The 26,991-nt window shown below is 45.4% G+C and overlaps 1 long non-coding RNA gene across 1 annotated transcript; it reads right to left on the reverse strand.

Annotated features, from left to right (window-relative positions):
* Positions 1-7,046: 7,046 nt before the first annotated feature.
* Positions 7,047-11,014, reverse strand: LOC123775852 (uncharacterized). The gene is made up of 3 exons (XR_006775179.2): positions 10,888-11,014; positions 9,470-9,592; positions 7,047-7,128 (listed from the first exon to the last, which is right to left on the reverse strand). It is a non-coding gene; the product is annotated as an uncharacterized LOC123775852 (long non-coding RNA).
* Positions 11,015-26,991: the final 15,977 nt, after the last annotated feature.

Below are 26,991 nucleotides of genomic sequence, written 5' to 3' on the forward strand. Positions count from 1 at the left end.
CAGGAGTGAGGGTCAACTCTACTGCCATTTATCACCACTGGGTTCATGATGGATCCCCAAATCTGGTGGCTCCCAAATCTGGCAGGCCCATTCATAGTAGGCACAGTAATAAAGTTGTCTAGTAACTAGGTTGGGCTCTCCCAAAGCAGACCTCTCCCCCCACATAGATTTGATTCAAAGAATTCATATGTTCTTTGAGGGAGTGTGCAGAACACACTCTAGAGTTGTCCCATGAGGGGCAGGAAGCTGGGGGGATTTATCCTCCTACTCTGGGTGTTAATGCCCCAGAACTACCCACCTGCCTGGTGTGTGGGCCAAGCATGGCCCAGTGACCTGAGAACACCCTCAGGAGAGAAATGCAGCAAGCCATGGATGCATCTGGGAATTCCAGGGCAGGCTGAGGGGGTGGGGGCCAGGTGTTGAGAGTAACTACTATGCCACCTATAGGCTGTGTGAGAAAAAAAAATTGTCTGGCACAGGCAAACTCTGGAGAACTGTGTGCTCTTATTAATATCTATCCCCCAACTTCTTCTGTCCCAACAGAACCCCAACAGAACCTTTTCCTTACAGCCATAAGTTTCAAGAGAGGCTATCTCCAGCCAAGCCACAGGGCTGGGATCTTGGTTCATCAAAATCAATCATGATGCCTTGGGCATCTTGTCCATGACTGGTTTAGACATGGACCTAGGATGCCCTCCTGGTCCATGAGACATAAGGGGAGCCAGCCCCCTCCTAAGAGAGACCCAGGAAGAGCATCTTCTGAAAGCCTCTGTGTGTTCCTCTGCCTAGACTTTCCCCTGGGGCCATGGCTGCCATCTGGTCATGGTTCAGGTGGCCTCAGCTGAGGCAGAGGCAATATTCTGGTAACTTCTAGAAGGTGGCCCCAGTCTAACATCTAAAACTTTCTTCAAGTGGGAAATCAGAGCACAAGTTCAGGTCCAAGGTAAGCTTCCTATAGAGTCAGTATGGATGTATTTCCTTCTTTAAGGAAAAAAAAAAAGAATATTCTGGCATTTTTCCTTTAAAACCACCCTCTCTGTCTCCACAAATGGATCAAATTTGCAATCAGTGTGCATGTTTCCCATTCTAAAGGTCTGGCGGGCTGGGTCTGGAAAAGAGGAAGGCAATTTGTGACAGAACCGAGGAGGTTGGAGAGGCTTCCACATTCCTACAAATTCACACCTCTCTGAGACAGGATCGGGGCACTGCACTTAGTGGTATCCTAAGGACTTCCAGTGTCTTCTGGGAGCCTGGGAAGCCAGATGAAATCACTGGGTTATGAAGCAATTTTACTTGGAATGAATGGTGAATTATTTTTCCGTTGACAAAGAAACACTAGCTGTATCTGGCCTCTTTTTTCTTGGTAATTAATTTTAAGAAGGACTTTTGAATGCAATTAAGATGAGGTTGGACCAGGTCGTCCTTGGGGTTGTCTTGGAGCTGCAGAGCCCAGCAATGTCTGTAACAAACAAGGAGCTGGAGGGAAGGTTTATAACTGACCTGAGGCCTGAGCTGTGCAGGAGGGACATGAGGACTCAGGCCCCAGATTTGGGGAACCCCCAGGGCTGCAAGCCTCCCCCGGGCCCGTCGCTGGAGAAACAATGCATCAGAGAGAAGACCCATCACTTGGCTACTTTAAAATGCACTGGCAGAGTTGTATGAACCCTCCTGGTAAACTTAGGGCATTGGCCATGGTAAGATAGGAGCACAGGAAGAGGGGACATCAATACTATTAATAATCATGATGGTGGCGACTCTGCACAAGGCACTTTTTCTATTTCCTACGGCTCTCCTGCAAGGTAGACATTATTATTCCCATTTTCATATTTGAGGAAATCGAGGGTCAGAGGGGTTGTGTAACTTACCTGGGATTGCCCTATAAGTGGGTAACCAATTGTCCTGGTTTGCCTGGGACTGTCCTGGATTTAGGACTAAAATTTCCACGACCCTAGAAACCTTCATTTCTGGGCAAACCAGGATGGTTGGTCACCCTAGCGGTGTCAGAGCCAAGATGAACACCAAGTCCACCTGGTCTCTAAGCCTGTTGCTCTCATGTCTACACTATGCCATCTGTTGGCTTCCAGATCTCGTGAGATCCTCATGAGCAAGGTGACGTTCTTTACCCAAGGCCACACAAGTAGGAACCTGGGGAGGACGAATTAGAACCCAGGATGCTTTTCTCTAGAATCTGTGTTTTTCTTATAAGGCCAGTTGTTGCTGCAAATGAGTAGGTAGGTCTAGTGGTTACACCTTGTGGGGGCAGTGCACACATGCTGGGGGAGAAGCGGAGGCTTTGCACATGTCCACATCCTTGCCTGACCTGCCTGGAGCTGTACCCAGGAGAGAGCAGGCACTCATTAAAACTTTGTGGAGCAAAGGAGAGGAGAGATTACACATGGGTTTGCTTTCATTTAAATAGCAACACAAATGTTCAACTAACTACTCAGTAATTGGCAGACATAAGTACAGACATAAAACGAGGATCGGTTTTAAGAGAACTACAAACACATCAGTACAATGTGGTAACTTTTCTCATTAGAATCAACTGTTGTCCCTTGTTATGTGACATAATCCAATTCTGGTGTTCTTCCAGGGCTAGGCTAAAATGAAGCCTCTCACTCTCAATCTCTCTCTCTCTCTGTACATATCTTCTGTGAATATTTTTATATTCACAGAAGTTTTTCAAGCTGTTTCTCCTTCATTGAAGCTGTTTTGAATTTACGAGCAAGTGCAGTGGAAAACTTGCTCTTTCATTGTGGCTGGCATTGAATATCACATTTAGCTGCTTGTCCTAATTATCCTAAGATTTGTTTCTATGTTTTGCTACTCCCCAGCATCTCTGTCTTCCCAGTCACCCCGGGTCCAGGGCTCCCATGTCCTCATTCCTCAGAGCTAGAACAGAGCCCCAGCAGAAGGATGTGCCAGCTGAGTCTATATTGAATGACTTCTGAGTCTTGGCTGTTGGCAGACCGCTCTTGTGTTCCGATATCCACTACTCCTGTCTTTCTATGGTAATAGAAGCCTGACATTTTGGCTGAGCACAGGGCCACCCCCAAAGTGAAGACTACATTTCCCAATATTCCTTGCACCTAGCTCTGTCTATTTGATGAAGGTATGAATGTGACTTGTGTAAGCTCTGAGTTGTGCCCTAAGGTGGAGGGCTGTACCCTCTCTGGCACCTTTTCTTCCCTTCCTACTGGTTGGAACACGAATGTTAGTGGACTCTGTGGGAGCATTTTTTTCATTCATTTAACTAACACAATCAAGCAAACAAGGAAACAAGACTCCATGAGGGATAATTTGCAGAAATAACAGACCATAGAAATAGACCCACAGAGACATCAGATATTGGAATGGTTGGGGGCAGGCTATAAAGCAACATCATAGGGATGACAGAGAGCACAAGGACAAGCCTGCACCATGGCAGCTGCCTGGCTAGTCTACATATGTGAGGGAGAAACAAATGTTTATCCTGGGCCTCAGTTATAGTAGTTGAACCCATGTTCTGGTCATACAGGGATTTTTCTTTTCTGTTTTTTTTTGTTTTTTTTTTTTAAGTAGGCTCCACACCCAGCATGGAGCTCAACACAGGGCTTGAACTCACAACCCTGAGATCAAGACTTGAGCTGAGATCAAGAGTCGGACACTTAATCCACTGAGCCACCCAGTCATCCAGTACATGGCCTTTCTATAGCAGCTGTTGTCACTCATGAGCCATTGTCTTCCAATATTCACATATGCTATCATACCTACTAGCGTGAACATTTTTGTGGAAGAGCTTAAGCTGACACTAAACAAACTATTCACTTCCAGGGTTTTCTGATCAGAATTTTTATTAGAATCTAATCACTTCTTTCTTAAATGAAGACAGTTAGGAGGCAACTGCAGGGGTCCAGTGATGGGGATCTAGAAGTGGTTGGGGGTGGTAGAAAAAGAGACAAAGAGACAATGACGGTAAAGAAGAGAATGAAGAGAGAGGAGGAGGAGGGACAGGCGGAAGAGAAGGTGGCATGATAGCACATGCTTTACTGCGAGTGAACTATGCACCAGACACTATGCTGAGCACTTACATATTAACAATCCAGTGATTTATGTACTATTACAACCCCATTTTGCAGATGAGAAGAACAGAGGCTCTCTGTCCCGGGCACACTGATCTTCCTACTGTTTCTTGCTGATATAGCACTTCCTCCTGCAATCGTGGCTTTGCACATGCTGTTCCCCTGTCCTGAATACCCTTCCCACCTCGAGCTGCCAGACATTCAAACAAAACAAAACAAAAATAGGAGGTGCAGTTAAATTGGAATATCAGATAAACAATGAAAAAAAATTTTAGTGTAAGCATGTCCCATGCAACATTTGTTGTTTATGTGAAATTCAAATGTAAGTGGGTGCCCTGTGTTTTATCTGGCAACCCTCTTTTGACCTCAACCTCTTTACTTTCCCTGGGTGTGTTCTGTGTGTCCTGCCCATCTCAGCTCAAGTGCAGATTCCTTACAGGAACCCATGAACCCCTCATTATAGCTCCTCCCAGAACTGTGCCCCTTGCCTGCAGAGTCCTTATTTTCATTTGACTGTGCAATTAACCTCTTTTCCTCAAATAGACTGTGAGTACCTTGATGGCAGCGTCCACACCTGCTTTTGCTCACCACTGTATCTCTTCTCCCACCCTCAGCGCTATGCCTGGCACATTGTATGTACATAAAAATACTTGTGAAATGAAATAAAGTGTGGTTGAGTAACTTGTCTAAAACCATCCACTTGGAAAGTAGAAGAATGGGGGTTCAAATCTAGGGAACAAAGAAAATGCAGGCTCCCTAACATGGTGTATAAGGTCTCCTGGGACACTGTGGAAGTCAGCTCCTTGGGCTAGGCAGAGCTTTGTAGGAAGGCTACCTGAGACAGGATCCAGGCTCTGCTGCTAAGTCTGGGTGGTATCTGGACTTGCCTCTGCGGATTTCACCTTCTTTAACTGTAAAATGAAGATAAAAGGAAGAAGCCTTCTCTCATAGGACTGTTGTGAGGGTTGAGTCAACATCTCTGGAACTCTTAGGACAGCATCTGGCACATCCTAATTGCTCAGTAGATGTGAGCTGCTGTTACACCATCTCTGCTGCTCACTGTACTCCTGCCACACCCAAAGAACTCTTTTCTATCTCAGGTCCTTTGCATGTGTCATTTCCGCTGCTATCAAAGCCCTTCTCATGCTTTTTTTTTTTTTTTTTTTTTTTGGCCTGGCCAGCTCCTTCTCATGCTACACATCTCAACTCCTTTCTCAGAAGAATTTTCTCTCCTCCCATGCATTGAAAAGGCATCTCCTGCCCCATCTTGTCCTGTTGGAACCCTGACCCCAGCATGCAGTGAAATGTGTGTATTCGATATGCATTTATGTAGGGTTTTGTGAGGCTAGGGCCGTCTTATGGCTTGCTCCCTACGAGACTCACAGTGACCAGCAGAGTGCCAGCCATACCATAGCTCTCATTCAGTGTTTGGCAACCAAATCCATGAAGACAAAGCCAGTAGGACACTAGGACACGTAGCTGATGGTATAGAATGGGGAGAGGAATGGGTGGGGAAGGGGCTGGGAAGTGGGGATGACTTTGCCTTTAATGGAAACAGGGAAGCAGGGAGGGACCTGGATTACGTTCAGTTCAGTAAATGTTTATTGAGTGTTCTGCCTGTTGTTCTACTTCTTTCCCATCAGTTAACCACACAAGCCAGTACATGAAAAACATCTCATGGGCCAAGTAGCACAGATGAAAGCTCTTATGACCTTGAAAGCTATTTCCTCCCGTAGTGGCTGCCTTCAGATTTCTGTGTGTGTCTAGGGATGAAAATAAGAGTAGCAATGGCTGCCAGGAATTGCCAATTTTAAAACACACATTATATAAGATAATTTAAAAAAATCCCACAAGGTATTTCCCTCCCCCTTTTACGGATATGCTGAGTCTTAGAAGGGGCATGTGATTTGCCCAAAGTCACAGAAGGTAGGAGGGCTGCCAGGATTTGAACCCTGTCTGTCTGGCCCTAAAGCCCATGCTCTTACGTATCCATCCAACAGCCTCTGAAAAGCTGGACCGTGGCACGATTGGTCCAACTACCCGTCCCAGCTCGGCACAATGCAACAGAGTCTACCGCCAGATGGACGTGTCCACCAGGCCCTGCTACGGGGGAGCAAACTCAGCAGTCATTACCCTGGCTTGGTACTCTTTCTTTGATTCTTTCATCCCTGATTTATCAATCAATCTATTCATTCATTCAATAAAATGAATCGCACAAGGCAGACACACACACACACACACACACACACACACAGGAAATTGCAATGAAATGTAATTACATGGGAGTCACAGGTATTGGGGAGAGTTGACACTTGTGTTGCCAAGGTTTCCAGGACTTGGGCATGAGACAAGCCCTTGCCTCTCTAGAACAGTGTCCAGGAGTCGAAATCCACAGAGGAGACATTGGAGCAAGGTGGTTCCTGTCAGAGTCTGAGGGGCGTCCAAGCACATCTCACCTCTAGCCTTAACAAAAAGCGATTGCAGTGTGTGCGTGTGTGTGTGTGAGTGTGCGTACAGGCACGTAAGTGTGTGTATGCTTTAAAAAGAATGGCCAAAAATGGCCATAATGTTTCTTTTCTTTTGTGGTTTCTTTCTTGACCTACCATGATGTTTTTAAAAATCTACTACTTGAGGGTTAAATGGGTGATGGGTATTGAGGAGGGTGCTTGTGATGAGCACCGGGTGATGTATGGAAGTGATGAATCCCCAAATTCGACACCTGAAGCTAATATTACACTGTATGTAAACTAGTTGGAATTTAAGTAAAAACTTGGAAAAAAAATAAAAGTTTACTACTTGATAGCTATCTAAGTAAATACATATTATTAGCATCTATCTTTAAATTATGTGATACACTTGGAAAATGAAAATATAAGAGCGTTTAACTCTGATGCAAATACTCAGGAATTGTATCTTTGTATCTAGTAGCCCCCCCCCCCCACATTTCTTTCTTCTCAGAACTGTGGAAACACTGCACAAAATTAACTCAACCATTTTTATTTCACTTCTTGGTACATGCAGTCTACCAATGCTCTCTGGCTTCAGTTCACTGATGAGTAGGGAAGCCCTGGAAGGAAAGATACGGTTACCCTATCAGTTTCAGTGCAAGTGATCGGCTAATACAGGGAAGTAACAAGAGTACGGAAGGCTGTGACAAGGATCCTTGGTCATTAGTACCAAGAATGCCAGAACCCTCTTTCTGCATCTGACAGAGGTTCTGGTTGTAATAAAAAGTCTGACCTCTAGGAGATGTTAGAGCCCCTGCTACCAGTCATAGATGTCACACGCTTACTTTGAACTTGCTTTGTGTCTTGCTGGACTCCACATTGTAAGTCCATTGGTATTCTGTGCTCACGGGGTCTCCCAAAGATCCTGTTTGTGAGTGCAAGGGCAAGGAACAGCAGGTGTCCACACTATCTGTATCTCCTCTGCTCAGATTCACTTACAAAACACAAGTTCAAGAATAAAATCATTAAGAATCTCAAGATGTTGATGGCAGAGCATGAAACCAAGCATGGGGCTCTTCTAAGTGTGGCGCCCTGTGTGCCTGAACAGGTCCCATGCCCATAAGGCTGGCCCTATCCCCATGGCCTTGGTGAACTTCTGCTGATGAATGAAAATCTTCCCCAAGGAGGTCATACTTGACTTAGGATGGATTAGCCAAATGGAAATCTCCCAGGCAGAGAAAGGGAGGCCTACCAGGCAGGAGAAGGCATTGCAGATGGGGAATTGTGGTCAAATTGGCACGGCTCAAGGGTCTTGTTCCAAGGAGGGAAGGGTGATGATGAGGCTGAATAGGAGAGCTGGAGCCAGATTGGAAGGGTCTTTGCATTCTAAACTAAGGAAGTTGGATTTCTTACCTATTGGCAATAGGAAAACAGTGAAGATGCCATTAGATCTTGGATTCAGAGAGAGGGCTCCGTTGCGGGGGAGACTGGAGGGGAGGGGAGCAGCAATGAAGCTGGTGAGCACAGTCAAAGTCAGAGGCAGTGTGTCTGGACTTGGGGTGGGGGGAGGTGGGGCTCACTAGGGGGAGAGGTCAGAGGTACCATCAATAGGGCAAATGGGGCAGCCCATGGAGGTGGGGCAGACAGATGAGTGGAGGGCGAACCTTGGGTTTCTCATTTGGGCAGCTGGCTTCTCTGGCATCCAGACCCAGAGGGCCTGGAGATACCACCAGACCTAGAGACTTCTGAAAATCTGTGTGTGATTGGCTGCTTACGAACATCCATTCACTGTTCCCTCCTGCTCAGAACACGAGCATGAAAGCAAGGCAAGGAAAACACAGCACAGGGCATGCTATTTTTAAGAAAGCCCAAGGCACACATAAAAACACTATATTTCAAGGCTTCATTTATTTGCAGGGAAGAGACCGTGTCAGCCTGAGGGTTCTGGACAGTGCCCCACCCCCACTGGCCTCTGTAAACACTCCTGAATGATGAATAAGAGTAGCGCCAGTGTTAGAGCCACTCGTCAGGGTCTTGGCATGAGCACGCCGTGATTTCAGAGGTCCCTCCTGAGCAGTGTGTGGTTCTCTTGAATTCCAAGAGACAGAACTGACTGCGTGTAGTTTCTAAGCAGAGCTATTGCTAGAGGAAGACTGAAAGGCATGTTTGTGCCAACAGAAACTTTTGTTGTTGTTATTTACTTACTAGGCCATAAAGTCATCCACACCGTATGCCTCTTGCAACATACTTTCCCTTATGTTACTTGATTTTCTGAACACTCCTGGGTGGGAGCCTGGGCCCATCTAATTAATGAGAGAAAAAGAGGCTCCTAGAGGCCAGGGGCTTGCTAAGGCCATGTGCTGGAAAACACTAGAACTTTCTCCAGGGCTTCTCGGCCCAACTTCCCCTGAGATCAATGCTTCATTTTCCCACAGAAGCACTTCCTGTCAGAGAGAGGCTGTCTTGGAGGTTCCAGAGGGAAGCTTACAGTGGTCCCCTCCGATCAAGAAAATGTACGTTAAGTCTCATATTTTATCTTAATGCATGCCAACCTCGCATCTTGTGGTTGACTATAATCGAGTATGTTTTTAACATAGACATAATGCAGGGGATGTCTTAGGCAGTAAAACAGATGCTATGAGAAGACACGCTGCTGCATTTCTCCTGTAGCTTAGCCACTGGGTAGGCGCTCGGGTACTTAACCGTGCGTAGGGGCAGATGGCACCACAGCGAAGCTGCCGCTGTAGTCTAAAGACAGATGAGATGATGCCGGAGTGTCCCCAGCCCTGCTGCACGACAAGCAAGCCAAGGGCCTCAGCAGCACCCAACAGTATGTACTCATCTAGCTCATGGGTCACCCGGAGCTTGTCCCATCTGAGCTGGGCTCAGTCACGTGTCTGCCCACTGATCTGGGCTGGGCTTGGCCCACAGATCTCAGTCAGCCAGGTGTGCTCCACATACCTCTCAGCCTGCTCCGAGATCCGGGGTGCTCACCCAGGCCACCCCATGCATCTTCTCCTCGTGGCAACGGCACAGCAGCCCGATCATGAAAACACATCCAAGCCACTGGTCGCTTCGCACCTGCTAACTTGACCAAAGTCATATGGTTGAACCCAAAGTCAAAGGGGGAGAAGTCTTCCTCTCTGAGAGGAATGAACTGAGAAATCATATGGTGAAGCGCGCAGACACAGGGAGAGGAGAGGAATTGGGGCTCCTCGCGAAATCCCCCATAACGGCGGGAAGAGGGGCGGGTGATTTGATGTCTCTCCTACTGGCTCGAGCGAGGGAATCTGGAGTTTTGCTGGCAGCTCAGCTGCTTCCTAGCCATGTCACCTCAGAAAAGACCGCTGCTCTCCCTGGGTGTCACTTTTCCCATCTGTATAATAGGGCCAATCAAGCCCCCACGCCTGGATCATCTTAGGAAAGAGAAATCCTCCCCCCCCCTTTTTAAAGAAGAAATCCTCCTCTTACTGAGGATGACGGATGAGCGTGCGTGTTCACGTATGTCCACGCCTCCAGCTGCCCCTGGCTCTGAGGGAGGCGTTGGTACCCATGATTTGCCGAAGGAGCTCTGAGCTCAGACAGATTGTGGAATTTGAACTTGGGGACCAGCTTAGGCTGGTTCCAGCTTCTTCCTAGGCCCCCACTGGCATTAAATACTTGTTACTTGATTGTTCCATCAACTCGTAGGTTGGAAGAAGCTACTATTAAGGTAATAGTAATTTGTCATGAAGCAAAATGTGGGAAAGAGAGAGCCAATACCCACCGCACCCCGGCCCTTTAGGATGGCGTCCTGCACTCAGAAGGGCTCAGTGAAGGTGAAGGGTGATGCTGCCGCTCTCTGGAAAAGAATTCTGGAATTCACTTTTTATCGAGCCTGGGATTTTAAACTAGGCCAAGCACATCCAGAAATTTCTAGGATTCTTCTGGGTTTGAAAACACTGTGGATGTGGTCCAAACCCCTCATTTTCCAGCTGAGAAAGCGAAGTCCCAAAACCGTGAGTGACTTTTCAGGGTCACTCAGCTAGTTCACGGCAGGGCTTGTCTGTCTCTGGTTCCCTGTCTGTCTGTCTCACACACACACACACACACACACACACACACACACACGCTCAGCCCAGCTGGGGACAGGGGTGGGAGTCGGGGCGGAGTGGTGGCCATCTTACAGTGAGTGGCCAGGACACAGAAAATGCCCAGTATCCCCCTCTGCCTTTCAGAGCGGTGTTGAGAAATCAGTGAAGGCAAAGGCCTCTGCTCCCCGGAGGCCAGGAGGGTGTGAACACTTAACTGCCCTTCAAACCATCCATTTGTGCAACTTTCCATGGACTGATTCCCACCTCCCCCGCCCCCCCCAGGATCCTCATGGAAACATGACTGACCTCCAGGAGCAGTAGAGCAGGCAGAGGGGGACTTGTCCAAGAGCAGTGACATGGAGGACGGCGGAGCTGTCAAAACAGGAAACAGATTCGCAACGGTTGTTTCAGGCTCGTTAACCGCATGTGCGAGGGAGCCAGCGTGATGTGACAGTCTGGCGAGCTTGGGCAGCTCGGGCTGGGTTCGCGCTTCTGTCCACGTGGTTTGGGCCTTCGCATGGTCCAGACAGCTGCCCCCTTCTGCCTCTTGGCGTGAGTGGCGGAATGGAGATGCTTCTGCCCAAGGACCAGCCCAGCTTCCTAAAAAGGAGGGCTCTGAGCCAGGGTGGCCGCAGGGGCCCCGGCTTGGCTGCTCACTGCTGTGTGATCTCGGGCAAGTAACGTAACCTCTCTGGGCCTGGGTTTCTTCCTACTCAAAATAGGGCAATGCCAGTGGGCGTCAAATTTCATTCATAGTTAAATAACTCCTCTACTCACAGTAGTGGAGGCTAAACTACATAATTAAGAATTCAGAACAATGTGAACGGAAGGCACGCGACCAATGTTCTCACTGTTTCTGACCCCATACTTGGTGACCTGGAGGCCAGTGAAAGGGAGCTTTGGCGACTTTAGCTCTGTCCAGGGCCATCAACACAGATTACTCGGACTCAAGCATCCCTGCACTCTTTCTAAAACTAACACCCATCACTAATTGAACACCTGCTGTATGCCCACCATTGTGTTGGGCACTTCCACACAGTACCTTATTTTTAATTTTTTTTAAAAAAGACTTCATTTATCTATTTATTTATTTGAAAGCGAGGGAGAGAGCACCAGCAGGAAGAGGAGCAGAGGGAGAGGGACAAGCAAACTCTGCAGTGAGTGCAGAGCCCTACGTGGGGCTCAATCTCACTACCTCGAGATCGTGACCTGAGCCAAGGTCAAGAGTCCGATGCTCAGCGGACTGAGCCACCCAGGCACCCCGGTGAAATGATGATATTATAACTAAAAATGGCTGATGACTATTACCTGGACTTTGAACACTTTGCGTGTAGTAACTCTCTTAGGTTTTAGGTCTTATCTCCTTCCTTTTGCGATGGGGAGCCCTTAGTCTCCTCTGGATTAAAAGCAACCATGCACACACACGTTCTCGCACACATGTGCAACTGTTCATGGAAACTTCATCACCAAATGGTGGGGAAGGGGTTCCAGGAGCTAATGACAGCAGCCCCCGCCCATCTGGAGGCCTTGGGCTGCACACTCATCCTTCCGGTGCTCAGCAGGGACTGAGCAGAGCAAAGAGGCCCAGGGGCTCCTGAGGCCAGGGCTGGGCCATCGGAGGGTGGGGCCGAGGCTGGAAGTACAGTTTTAAGAGCAGGAGCGGTGAGCTGGGCACTCGTCCATGGTTATGGATTGGGAGGATCTAGAGACAACATCTCCGTTTCCTGGAGAGTCTGGCGGGCTCCTTTCCATTTCCTCTGTCCTCTAGCCTCCCTTTGCTCTGAATGCCCTCAGCATCACCCGTCCCATCTCTCCCTAGGGAGCTCCTCTGTATCATTATCCCAGACCCAGCTCAGGGCTCCTCCTCTGGGAATCACTGTTCCTTCAAGAGAACGGTTCCCCAGACTCCCAGAGCATCCAGAACCTTCCTCCATGGAACATTTGCTTGTGGTCTGAGTTCCATTCTCGACCGAAGGGATCCTCTGGGGCTGTCCTCGGGTCTGCCCAACCTAGCACAGTGCCTGGCACTTGATGGGACAAGAATACAAGTTAGTTGACTGATGGAGAAGATGAAGTCTGGGGGAGGATCCAATCAAATCAATGGAAGGAGGAATTAATACAATAACCTCATCGTACAGATTAAGAGGCTGGGGCTTGGTGAGTGTGTTATGGGTGAATTGTGTCCCTCCCCACCCCCCAAGTTCATATGCAGAAGTTCTCACTACCACGACCACCTCCCCATTCTCCCATATCTCAGAATGGGACTGTGTTTGGAGAGAGGGACTTTACAGAGTAATTACATTAGGATGAGGTCACTGGGGAGGACCCTGACGCAGTGTGACTGTGTCCTTATAAGCAGAGGACATTTGGACACAGACACACACAGAGGGACAACAGTGTGAAGAGACACAGAGAGAACATGGCATCTATGGATGGAATGGGTTCTCCCTCACCGCTCCAAGGAAACCAGCCCTGCCAGCACCTGGGTCTTGGATGGCCAGCCTGCAGATGGGGAGACAATGAGTCTGCTGTTTAAGCCCCCAGGCCCAGGCACTGTGTGATGGCAGCCCGAGCAAACTCACACAGCGAGTTGAAATGACTTGTTTATTGTCACAAGCCTGGTGGCAGAGTCAGGATCTGAACCCAGCTCAGCTTACTCCAAGGTCCAAATTGGGTGAAGACTTGGTCATGTCCCACACGGTATGTCCTTCTCACCAGTTCTCCCATTTTCCTCTTAGAATAAGGTAGTTTCTCCTATCTGCTCAACATCTGTCTCCTCTTACTCGATACAGAGCCCAAGAGATCCGGGGACAACAGGGATCTGAAAGGAGCCTGGCACTTGCTCACTATTTGAAGTCGGTTACATTTTTATTGTAAAAACCGGAAAACTACATTGACCTTTTCCACCGGTAAAGAAGCGCCTCTCGGTAAGGGAAGCTTTCCTGGTGGCTGGACAAATGTGGGTGCGGTCCTCACGTCACCTGTGGACACACACGAGGGGGCAGCAGCCCGGACCCCGGCCGTGGCGCTCTTGAACCTGGAGTACAGAGGCAGACGCCCTCGGCCAACCCCACCTCCACCAGGGGGAACCCCCGGGATCTGTGCTCCAGTTTCTTCTTCTCAACCACAGGGGCAAGTATGGTACCCACCTCTTCCCTTTCGCCCTTGTGAGGATCGTGGGGCGAGCGGTACATGCCACGTGCTTAGAAGGGTGCCTGGTAGACCTCGCGCTTTGTCAGCGTGGCCTATTGTTCTTCCGCTGTGATCACTGGCATGACTACCCTAGGTCCAAGCGGGCTAGAAGGATACTAAAATAATATAAATCACTGAGGATTCCATCACACAAAGATACTTTAAATTCCCAGTTTTGCGTCTGGCTTGCAGTCATCACTACAGAGGAATACAGGTGCTTGGCCCGGTTCTTCCACTCGGGGCTCAACACCTCCCGTGCGCCTGGCGCTTTCTGGGGGCTTCCTGCGGGTGCCGGCTTCCCCGTCGATGCCACCGCAACTCCGGGAGGCAGCCGAGCTGAGCCCCGTTTCCAGGGCAGGAAAGGACTCGGCGACGCGCCTAGCGCGCCGCCTTGGGAAGAAGCAGAGTCCGGGTCCCCAAACCCTTCCTCAGGATTCCTTCTAGAAGCTGAGTTTCCCCGGGGGGAACCAGCTTCTCATTCTCCAAAGCCCACCTTCCAACCTCTGTGGCTCCTCTAGGACCGCGGAGGACGCTGTGGTTCCTCAGAAACCCCACGTCTGGATTGAACTTATGAGCAAAACAAAGCCACGACAGGACAGATTAAATCCGCGCCCTGGCTCGGGGCCTGCAAGTCAGGCCCTTCGTGCTTTTCGTGACTTAACCCAAGCGCCCTGCGGAGGCTCTGCGAGCGCGGCAGGTAGCGGCCCCTGGCTGCTTGGGCCGGTCCTGGGAGGGCTGGCCCTGGGACTTGGCTCATGGCGGGGTGTGTGTGTGTGTGTGTGTGTGTGTGTGTGTGTGTGTGTGTGACAGTGGTGCCGCCATCATTTTGGAAGGAGAAGGAGCTCAGATGTGTCTCTTCTCCGGAGCGTCTCCCTGGGTCCGTGGTGGTTGTTCCAGGGAGGAGACACTCCATTTTCCAGGAACAGCGTGGAGAGGACACCACCTCCGGGAGCAGGGAGGACAGATCCATCACCCAGCCTTCAGGGGCATCTGCAAGGGGAGGAGGGAAGAGATGCACCCCGAATTCCCCAGAGCTCCCAGCACCTGAAATGCAGGTGTGTTGTCCCCCACCCCGCCCCAGGCTTGTGCGAGGATCTGAATAAACGCGGGCTGTGAAGCCCTCCCAGAAACCCTGGGCTGCTTAGAAGTACTGAAAATGGCTGGCGGGAGGAAATGGTTGCTTGGCCGAGGAGCTAGAGGGGGCACTAGAAAGAGCAATCCGTCTCTACATGTAAGGTTTAGTAATAAGGACAAGCAGAGCAATGTTAACTAGGGAGACCAACCTGTCCTGGTCTTTCTGGGACTGTCCTGGGCTTTAAAACTAAAAGTTCTGTATCCAGAAAGCCCCTCAGGGTTGGCACCCCAACAATAATGAGTGTCTTCCATCACCTGAGTTCAACGAGGCAGTTAGAAATGATCCATCTGTGAGACTTTCTGAATAAGGACTGAAACGTGTCATCCCGAAATGTTCCAGGGAGGGACTCTGGTGGCTGACGCCCTGGTGACAGTTGGGAAAGTTCAGTTCCTGTTTGTCCAGCTCAGCTGTCTGGCTCTTTTGGAGCCAGCCTCTTCCGCGAGGTGGGTCCTGAGACCCCAGGACTCACCAGAAATGCCTGCCTCCCCATCATAGCCCTTGCCATTGGCAAAGTGATCTGTCATCGCTTGCTTTCTGTCTCCCAGCAGCCGAGAGGAGCAGAAATGGCAGGCCAGGTCAGTCCCGTTGAGCAGACTGGCAAACTGAGATTCAGAGAGGTTAAACCACTTGGCCCAGGTCACCTAGCCAGTGGTGACCCAGACAGGTCTGTGACCCCAAAGTCTGTGGCATTTTTTTCACTTGAATATCTACCGTTTCTCTGAGTTACTTCCCTCCTGTGAAAAACCAAGATCTCAGGCATCGAACAGCCCAAGACCAAGATGCTTCCGTTCAAGTGAGTCTGGTGCCCCTGTCTGAGCTGAATGCCCACATCTCCACGCCCAGCCACCCCGGGACCTCAGGTTCTCCTGGGGCTCTCACCCATGCTTCCTGACTCTGGCCAGTGGGGCTGGGCCTCAGGGGGCAGTGTGCAACAGAGGGAGGGTGGCTTTTGGAGAGAGAGATGGGGTGCACGTGGAGAGAGAGACCTAATGCAAGGCACGATGGCTGGGGCTCATAACGCTGTGCTAAATGCCAGAAATTCTCCAAGGGGGGATTTCAGGTGTCCTCATCACATACGCGAAGAGGGAAGTATGTGTTAAGTGGATGTGTTAAGTAGCCGGACTGTAGCGACCAAGTTACCGTGCATGTGAGTATCGGATCTTCACGTCGCACATGTAAATGCGTGCAGTTCTGAGTTAGAGGAATGTCCCTTACTTTGAGCTTCCGTTTCCTCCTGTAAAATGGAATTACGATAGCCGTGCAAGGTGGCTGCAGGAACTGAATGGGGTAACGTGTTTGTGAAACACGGTGCCCCCAGGGGATAGGAGCACCTCATTTGTTGAGTCAGACGTGGCTCTAAGCACTTTGATGGATGAACACATTTAATCCTGAGCACCCCCGTCTGCAGAAGAGGGGTAGGCTGGCCGTGGGTCAGATGCAGGTCAGCGTGAATGGGGCCGGGGTTGGGACGGGCAGGAGCAGGGGCTGGGCAGGGTTAAAGGATTTGATTTTCAATCTAACAACACCCCATGTGATGATTAGGATGTCTTTAGTCTCTCATGCTTCATTCCCCTTCTTCTCCTACCGATCTTCCTAGTTCTTATGTTCCATAGATGAGAGAAACCTATGGACTCTGAGAAACAAACTGAGGGCTTCAGAGGGGAGGGGGGTGGGGGAATGGGATAGGCTGGTGATGGGTAGTAAGGAGGGCACGTATTGCATAGTGCACTGGGTGTTATACGCAACTAATGAATCATCGAACTTTACATCAAAATAAATAAATAAATAAAAATTAAAAAAATTTTTAAAAAAGGACATCTTTAGACTTACCGTTTACCTGAAACTCAAATTTAACTGGAAAATCTGGCGTCCATAGGTCTGAGTGGCTGTCCCCAATAGAACCAGAGGTTTTGTGGCTCACCTGTACCATTGTTCGGGCACTAGGGGGCTGGGGGGTGCAGTGCAGTGAGTCAGGAAGCCTTAAACGGACCAGGCCAGGGCCACCCTGTAAAGGCAGGTGCACAGCCCCCGGCTTCAGGGTCATCTTCCGGTCTCCTGTCAGTTTGGTTCCTTTGATTAGATCCCAAAGAGGTCATCAGCAAATACATCCCCTGCTTAAATCCCAGTTTCTCTGGCTTTCTACAGACCAAGAGAATTATTTGCCAGACCCCCACGTTTACCTGACCTTCTTTGGTGATGTTAGTTAATCATTCATCTGAACTCCTGTTTCACTTGGTTTCACAAGCCAGTCAGACGATTTGCCTAGTTCCCCGTTTTTTCCTGCTAGTCTTTGCTTGTACCCACAATTACTTTGACTATGAATAGGGGAAGGCAATGTTCTCTTTCGTTATCTTATGATACGTTTCAGGGTAGTGGTTCTCAAAGTGTAATCCTAGGACCACCAGCATCAGGGTCACCGATGAGTTTCGTGGGAAACTCTGGGTGGGGCCCACAATCTGTTTCCACAAGCTTCTAAGGCGTGCAGAAGCTCAGGCAAGTTTGAGAACCCTTGGTTCAAGGAACTGCCTCGAATTAGGAAGCAGGAGGCTCAGATCCCAGCTTCATCCCTGCCTGGCTGGGTGTAGGCAAATCACTCACTCTCCAGACTCTTACCCTCCATAGAGGGCTGTGGTGGAAACTAGGATCCCAGAGCCCTGTGCAGCTCTGCTATGTGTCACACTTCCTCTGGCCCCTAAGCAGGCAGCATGCTGGGGGGGGGGTCCCTGGGCACTGTGCCATGGGAGTGGGAGCAGTCCACTAGGTGGGGGCCCATGATGTCTCTTGTCCGGGCCCCTGCGCTGCCTGCTCCCTGCCACCCAGCCTGCGAGTCCCCAGCCAAGAACAAAACGACACGTGCTGCCAGTTGGCCTGGCAAGGCGAGGTGGCCCAGCGCCAGGCCCTGCTAATTGCCAATTTGCACTGAAACAGCAAACAAAACCCCGCATGTGAATGCCCTGGTTATTTGGCTGGTTCTCCCCCAGAATCCTTTAGTCACCACCCAGGGGCCAGCCCCCAAATCTGGAGCCATTCACCCCAGGATTCCAGGAGGCCAGGGGCACTCACCCAGCCCTGGGAAAAGCCAGCTTCTAACCCTGCAGCTAATTGGGACGGGGGAGGGGTTTGCTATCCCTGTTCTTTCTCTCTCCCATGTTTGTGCGTCACCATGAAGAAAAGAATATAATGATTCCTCTCCCATGGGCACAGAGCTTTTGAGAGAAAGCAGGAGAGAAGTGGAAAGAGCAAGGCCTCAGCTTGAATTGCACTGTAACCTCAAGACCCAGCTAAGTCCTTCAGCCTGCTGAGATTCCCTGCTTTAACTGCACTTGGGGATCCCTGGGGGCCTCTCCAGCACTTGAGACCCAGGTCAGATTGCCTCAACCCCCTCAAAACTCCAAATCTCCCCTGAGAGTCTGTTAAACCCTGGCTTTACCTTCCAGTGGTTCAATGCCCATGTCCTCATCCTCTGGTACCCTCACCCGGCATCTGAGGGTTGCACACAGCTCAGCTCCTTCACCAAGGCACAAGAAAGAAACCACCCGCTCTGAGCATTACCAGCTTCGTGTCATTGACAGAAAATTGGCGGGTGTGGAGAGGGCTGCGGGGTGACATGGCACAGCCCACCCTCTGGCTGCCCACCCCTGCCCCTGCCTGGTCCCTCGCAGCTTCCCAGGGGCTCTGAAGTCTGGGAACCAGCCCTCCCAGGTGCCCATCCAGCCTCCCTGACCTTGAGCAGGCTCATAAAGCCATTGGCCCAGCAGGCGTGGCTGTCTTTCTCAGAGGAACCCAGCGTCAGGAGAGCAACCTTTGCCTCATCTTGTTACAAGTCATCAGTGACAATGGAGCCTGCCCTTGGGGAGCCTGTGTTTCAGTGAGAAGAGAAGGAGAAGCACACAAGTAATTATAGAGCCCACACCCTTGGGTTTGGAATGATCTCCTTAGTTTGTGCTTTCTATTCCGCTTGGCACTAGAATGTAAGTTCCAAGAGGCGGGATTTTTAAAAACAGCTTTATTGTGTACAGTTGACATGAAATTAAGCTACATATAAAATGTCCTACTTGTTAAGTTTTGGCAGACGGGTACAGGTGACACCGTCACCACAATCCAGGTAGCGGATGGTTTCCTTGTGCCCTCGGCAGCTCCTCTGCTCTCTCCCATCCCCAGGCAACCACAGATCTACTTGCCGTCACCATAGATTACTTGGTATTTTCTGGAGTTCTAGAGAGTAAATGAAATTGTGCAACAGGTATTGTTTTATGGCCGGCTTCTTTTACACTGCAAATTACTTTGAGATGCACCTGTGTTGTCGCCCTGATCAATAGTTTGGTCCTTTTTATTGCTGAGTATATTCCATTGTATGGACGTACCACAATTTGTTGGTGCATTCGTCTGTCGATGGACGTTTGGGTTGTTCCAATCTTCTAACTATAAAAATAAATTTGCTATAAACATTCGTATGTAAGTCTTTGCACAGATGCATATTTCCATTTATCATGGGCCAATATCTAAGAGTGGAATGACTGGATCATATGGTAGATTCATGTTTAACTTTTAAGCAAAACTGCTAAACTCATTTCCAAAGTAATTGTAGCATTTTATGTTCCCATCCATACTGTGTGAGTGTTCCAGTCGCTCCATTTCTTAGCCAAAAGTTGGTATGATCAATCTTTTAAGTTGTAGGCACTTTGATGAGTGTGAAGTGGTATCTCATTGTGGTATGATTTGCACTTCGTAACGACTAATAATGTTGGGCCCCTTTTCATGTGCTTATGCCCTCCACACATCGTCTTGAGTGAAGTGTATGCTTTGCCCATTTAAAAAATTGGGTTGTTTCTTTTCTTCTTATTGAGGCTTCAGCCTTTGTACGTTCTGGATGTAAGTCTTTTATCAGATACATACTTTGCAAAGATTTTTTCCCGCTTTCTGTGTTGTATGTCTCTTTATTCTCAACAGTGTTATTTGAAGACATAAGCTTTACGTTTTGATTCAGTCCAGTTTATCAATTTTTTCTTTGGTGGCTCATGCTCTTGGTGTCACAGCTAAAACTTTGCCTAACCCAAGATTGAAAAGATTTTTTCCAGTGTTTTCTCTCGGGTGATTTATGGCTGTAGGTGGTACATTGAGGTCTCTAATCCATTTTGGTTAATTATTGTATGTCGTGCAAGGTAGAGCTCAAAGTTCATTTGTTGCGTAAGACTTCCAATTGTTTCAGTCCTCATTGTTGGAAAGACTATCTTGGCTTCACGTTGCAAATCGACTGACCATATGTGGATGCCTTTCTTTCTGGAATCTAGACTCTGTTCCATTGATTTATTTGCCCATCTTTACATGAATAATGCACGGTATGATTAGTGTGGATTTATAATGTCTTGAAATCAAGTCGTGTAAGCCCTCCAAATTTGTTATTCTTTTTCAGATTTATTTTGGGTATTTTAGGTCTTTTGCATTTCTGTATGAATTTTAGAATCAGCTGGTCAATTCTACAAAAGAACCCGCTGGGAATAAGTTGGGAAAGGGCTGAATCTGTAGATCAATTTGTAGAAAATCGACATCAAACAATATAGTTTTCTGATCAATGAACACAGTCTATGGAATCATGAGCACAGTTCATCTCTCTATTTATTTATTTTTTATTTTTTATGTGTTCTTTAATTTCTTTCAGCAGTGTTTGTAGTTTTCAGTATACAGGCTTGTATACTGAAGATTTATTTATTTATGAGACAGAGAGAGAGAGAGAGGGTATGCATGTGTGTGCCAGAGCAGGGGTGCGGGCAGAGGGGGAGGGAAAGGGACAAGCAGCTTCCATGCTGAGCACAGAGCCCAGCACAGGGCTCCCTCCATCCCACAACCCTGAGATCATGACCTGAGCCGAGTTCTTATTGTTAATAACTAATATTTAGAAATGTAATGGAATTTTGTATATTGATCTTGAAACTTACTCTATAAACTTGATAAACTCACTATTTCCAGCAGCTTTAAAAATCGTTTTGGTTCCATCATATTCTCTACATAGAGGATCATGTGATCTGTGAGTCAAGACCATTGTACTTCTTCCCTTCCCAATCGGATACTGTTTTTTTCCTTTATTTGCCTTATCGCGCTGGTTACAATCTCTAGCAGAATGTTGAATAGAAGGGAGATGAAACCAAACATCTTTGTCTTGCTCTTGATCTTAGGGGAAAGCATTGCATCTTTCACCATGAATTATGACATTAGCTATAGTTTTTCATTGATACCCATTATCACATGGAGGAAGTTCTCATATACTGACTTTACTAAGCTTTTTAAAAATCAGAAATAGATGTTGGAGTTTATAGAATATGTTTTTTGCTTTTATGATGATGCTGTATGTTTTTCCTTATTTTTTTTGTTAGAATTACATTGATTTTTAAAAATGTTAAACCAAACTTATATTCCTTGCATAAATATTTTTTACATTTATGTTTATAAGGAATGTTAGTCTTTGGTTTTCTTTTTTTGGAAAGTCTTTGTCTAGTTTTGATATCAGGGTTATGCTGGCTGTGGAGAATGGGCTAGGAATATTTCCTCCTGTTCAAATTTCTGAAGAAATTTATATAAATTGATATTATTTTTTACATGTTTGGTAGGATTCACTAGCAAGGCCCTCTGGGCATGGAGTTTTCTTTATGGTAAGATTTTTAACTATAAATTCAATTTCTTTAATAAGTATAGGACTATATAAGCCATCTATTTATTCTTGAGAGATCTTAGTACTTTGTATCTTTCAAGGAATGTGTTCATTTCATCTAAGTTGTTGAATTCATTGGCATAAAGTTGTTTATGATATTTACTTATTATCTTTTTAGTATCTGTAGGATCTGTGGTGATGTTACCTCTCTCATTTTTGACATTGTTAATTCATATGTGTATTTATCTTTCATTGCCTGGTCTGTCTGATTAGGAGTTTATCAATATTTGTCATTGAACTTCTCAAAGAACCAGTTTTTTGTTTTTTTGTTTTTATGTCAGTTATTTCACTGTGATCTTCATTATTTCTTTTCTTCTACGTACTTTGATTTCATTTGTTCTCTTTTTTCTAGCTTCTTAAGGTGGAAGTTGAGGTCATTGGTTTGAGAACTTGCTTTTTTAAAATATAGACATTTTGTGCTTAATATTGTTTCAGTATTGTTGTAGCTACATTCCAGAACTTTTGCTATGTTGTGTTTTCATTTTTTTCAGTTCTAAATATTTAAAATTTCTCTTTTGATTTCTTCTTTTACACTTGGGTTTCTTAGCAGAACAATCCTTAGTTTCCAAATATTTGGTGATTTTTCAGATATCTTTCTGTTATGGATTCCTAATTTAATTCTGTTACGATCAGAGAACATACTTTGTGTGATGTGAATACTTAAATTTTTTGAAAATTTATGCCCAAGAATATGGATTATCTTGGTAAATGTTTTATGTGTACTTAAAAAGAATGTGTGTTCTGCTGTTATTAAATAGAGTGTTCTCTAAAAGTAAATGGAGTTGAGCTCGTTGATAGTGTGGTTCAAGTAATTGATATCTTTTATTAATTTTCTGTTTACTTTTTCTATCCATCATGGAGACAGAGATCCACCTGTATTTGTTGGATTTCTCTATTTGGTCTTTCAGTTCTGTCAATTTTTGCTTAATGAGTTTTATGGGTGCATAAATGCATAGAATTATTATGTTCTCTTGATAAATTGACTCCTTTATCATTATGAAATTCCTCTTTGTTCTTGGTAATATTCTTTGCTCTGAAATTTACTTTGTCTGATGTTAATATAGTCACTCCAGCATTCTTTTGATTAGTGTTGGCATGGTGTATCTTTCCTTTTTTACTTTTTTTTTTTTAATTGGAGCAAGGGTTAGGTTTCTCTTGTTTTGGTGGCAGCATATAGTTAGATTTTACTTTTTTTATAATTGGAAAACTCTGTCTCTTAATTGGTGTGTTTAGACCATTTGACATTTCATTTGTTTATTGACATCATTGGTTTTAACTTCCTATTTCTTTTCTTTTCCTTTAAAGAGAGAGAGCGAGAGTGCACACAAGCAGTGGGGGGAGAGGCAGAGGGAGAGAGAGAGAGATAATCTTCTGAGGCTAAGCGTGGAGCCTGATGTGGGGCTTGATCCCATGACCCTGAGATCATGACCTGAGCCAAAAGCAGGAGTCAGACGCTTAACCAACTGAGCCACCCAGACGCCCCTTAACTTACTGTTAATTTTCTATTTGTCCCATTTATTCATAGGTCTCATTGTATTCTTTTTCTGCCTTGTTTTGGACTAAATAAGCATTTTTAATGATTCAGTTTAATCTCTTTTGTTGACTTATTAGGTATAATTCTTTGCGTGTGTGTGTGTGCGCGCGCGTGTGTGTGCACGTATGCTTTGATGTTTGCTTTAGTTGTTTATGTTATACACATTTAAGATATCACTACCTTCTAGTGATAATATTATGCTCCTCTGTGAATAGCATTAAAATCTTATAGCAGTATACTTCTATATCTTTCCAGCCTTTGTACTATTGCTGCTATACGTTTGACTTTTACATATGTTGTAAACCACATACTTACATGGATATCAGTTTTAAAGAGTTAATTTTTAAAAATATTTAAATAAAAGTAGTAAAAGTTTTCAAATTTTCTACACAGTCATGATTTCCAGTGTTCTGTATTTCTTTGTGTAAATCCAGACCTCATCTGGTATGCCTATCATATCGTCCAAGGGATTTCCTGTAGTATTTGTTGTGGTAGAGGTTTGCTATTGATGAACTCTTTTAGCTTTTGTATGTTTAAAAATATCGCTATTTTGCCTTCATTTTTTGATAGATATTTTAGCTGGGTATGGAATTCTAGGTTTACAGTTCCTGTTTATCTGTACTCTAAAGATGTTACTCTACTGTCTCATGGCTTCATTATTTCTGACTAGTAGTCTATCGTCCTTATCTCGTCTTCTGTACATGACTTGTGTTCTTACTCTAGCTGCTTTTAATGTTTCCCTTAATCACTGGTTTGAAGCAGATCAGTTCATGATGCCCCTTAGTGTTATTTTTTAAGGTTTCTTGTGTTTGGGGTGTGTTGAGCCTTTTGGATTTATGGGTTTAAAGTTTTTAATAAACTTAAATTTTTGGCCATTATTTCTCCAAATAATTTCTCTTCCTGTTTTTTTTCTCTCTTCTTTCTTCATGACTCCAATTACACATCTCCTTATTTTTAAGTATTTTTTCTGTCACTTTGAATAGTTTCTTTTTATGTCTTAAATTTCACTAATAGTTTCTTTTGCAATATTAAATCTTCTATTAATTCTATTCAGTTTATTTTTCATCTCAGACATTAGTTTTCATCTCCAGAAGTTCAGTTTGGGTCTTTAAAAATATCTTTTATGTTGCTTCTTCATATGCTCAATCTTTCATCTAGATTTTTGAACATATGGAATATAGTTATAGTAACAGTTTTGTTGTACCAATTTTATCATCCATGTCATTTCTGGGTCTGTTTGTATTGGTTGATTTTTTTCTTCATTATGTGTTATATTTTCTTATTTCTTTATACGTCTGGTAATTGTATATTTGACATCAAACATTGTGGTTTTACCTTGTTGAGTGCTAGATATTTTTATATTGCTATGAATATTTTGGAGCTTTCTTTTGGGATACAGGTAAGTTACTTGAAAACAATTTGAATATGTTAAGTCCAGCTTTTAAGATTTATTAGGCAAGACCAAACCACCATTTAGTCTAAGATGAATTTCTCCCCAGTAGCAAAGCCAGTTTCTAAATACTCTACCTGGTGTTCCATGAATTCTAAGGTTTGCCACTCTGCCTCGTGGGAAGGAAAAAAGGGCTTTTCCTAGGCTTGTGTGAGTCCTTAGAGATTTTCCCTTTTAATCCTTTCTGGTAGTTCTTCCATAGCTTCAGATAGTTTCCTTACGTGCATGTGCAGACCCATGTTTAAGTAAAGATTGGTGATCCGCACGTTTTCTCTCTTTGTGCGGCTCCCTCCTGTTTGGTGCTCTTCTCTAGCTGCTTTAACCCTCCTGGACTCTTAGCCTAACCAACCCACGGTGACCACTGGACTCCACTTGGGTTATCCCTTCTTGTGCCACTTCTTGGAAATTCTCTCCAGGCTAGATGGAATAATGACCCTCTAGAGATTTCCATGTTTTAATTCTTAGAACCTGTGAATATGTTACATCACATGGCAAGGGGCAAGGAAGGTGGCAGATAGAACTAAAATTGCTAATCAGGTGTTCTTAACATTGCAATTTTAATTTAATGCTTGCTGTAAAAGGTTAGAACTTTTGGGAAACTTTAGATCGGGTGAATATGTTTTGCATGTGGGATGAATCTATATCTTGGCCTGAGTACAGACTGGGGTAAGGCAGAATAATGGCCCCCCAATAAAAATCTCCACCTGTATTATTATTTAAAAGAAGGGGCTTAGGAGGCTTTAACTCTGATCACCCTATCCTTATCTTATGTCACTTTATAGAAATACTTTTTATTATTTTAATTATATGTTTAGCTTTATGGTCGTGTTTGATTTTCTTTTTAATCTTCAAATTATACATTATTGTAATTGTCTTATTGAAGCAGTAATTGTTTAGATTTGTTATACATTTACCATTCTTTCTGGTATTTCAAATAGGTCTTCTGGGATTATTTTCCTTTTTCCTGAAATTTGCTACTTAAAATTTCCAGTAATGAGTGTATTTTTGTAGTAAGCTATCTCAGTTTTTGTGTGTCTGAAAATGTCATTATGTCACCTCATTTTGAACAATATTTCAATAAGGATGGGAGTCTTGGTTGAATTGTTTTTTCTTAGTACTTTGAAGATACTATTCCTTTATCTTGCCATTTCTGTTGTTGCTGTTGGGAAGTCTCTTATCAGTCTAGACTTCATTCCTTGATAAATAACTTGTCCTTTTTCTCCAGATGATTTAGGATCTCTACTCCTTTCCCTTCTTCCCCACTCTTTTCTCTTCCTCTCCCTTTCTGTATTCTGCAACTTCATTATAATGTGACTAGAAAGGGAAGTTTCTTTCTTTCTCTTCTAAATGTATTATCTTTCCTGTAATTCTTGTGTTTCCTGGGTTTGTGTCTTACATCAATTCTGAGAAAATCTTAGACATTTTATAGAAAATACTTATTCCATCAAAATCCTAGAGGAGAGCATAGGCAGCAACCTCTATGACATCAGCCACAGCAAACTTTTTCATGACACATCTCCAAAGACAAGAGAAACAAAAGATAAAATGAACTTGTGGGACTTCATCAAGATAAAAAGCTTCTGCACAGCCAAGGAAACAGTAAAAAAAACTAAGAGGCAGCCCACGGAATGGGAGAATATATTTGCAAACGATGCTACAGATAAAAGACTGGTATCCAAGATCTACAAAGAACTTCTCAAACTCAATACGCAAGAAACAAATAAACAAATCATAAAATGGGCAGAAGATATGAACAGACACTTTTCCAATGAAGATATACAAATGGCTAACAGACACATGAAAATATGTTCCAAATCATTAGCCACCAGGGAAATTCAAATCAAAACCACACGATACCACCTTACGCCAGTTAGAATGGCAAAAATTGACAAGGCAAGAAACAACAATTGTTGGAGAGGATGTGGAGAAAGGGGATCCCTCCTACATTGTTGGTGGGAATGCAAGTTGGTACAGCCACTCTGGAAAACAGTGTGGAGGTCCATTAAAAAGTTAAAAATTGAGCTACCCTATGATTCAGCCATTGCACTACTGGGTATTTACCCCAAAGATACAGACGTAGTGAAGAGAAGGGCCATATGCACCCCAATGTTCATAGCAGCTCTGTCCACAATAGCTAAATCGTGTAAGGAGCTGAGATGCACTTCAGCAGATGACTGGATTAAGAAGTAGTGGTCCATATATACAATGGAATATTATTCAGCTATCACAAAGAACGATTTCTCAACATTTGCTGCAACATGCACGGCACTGGAGGAGATAATGCTAAATGAAATTAATCAAGCAGAAAAAGACAATTATCATATGGTTTCTCTCATCTATGGAACATAAGAACTAGGAAGATCGGTAGGAGAAGAAAGGGATAAAGAAAGGGG

The sequence above is a fragment of the Ursus americanus genome, chromosome 8 (genome assembly GCF_024610735.1).
Source record: "Ursus americanus isolate L20-20 chromosome 8, mUrsAme1.1.p, whole genome shotgun sequence".
NCBI classification, from domain to species: Eukaryota; Metazoa; Chordata; class Mammalia; order Carnivora; family Ursidae; genus Ursus; species Ursus americanus.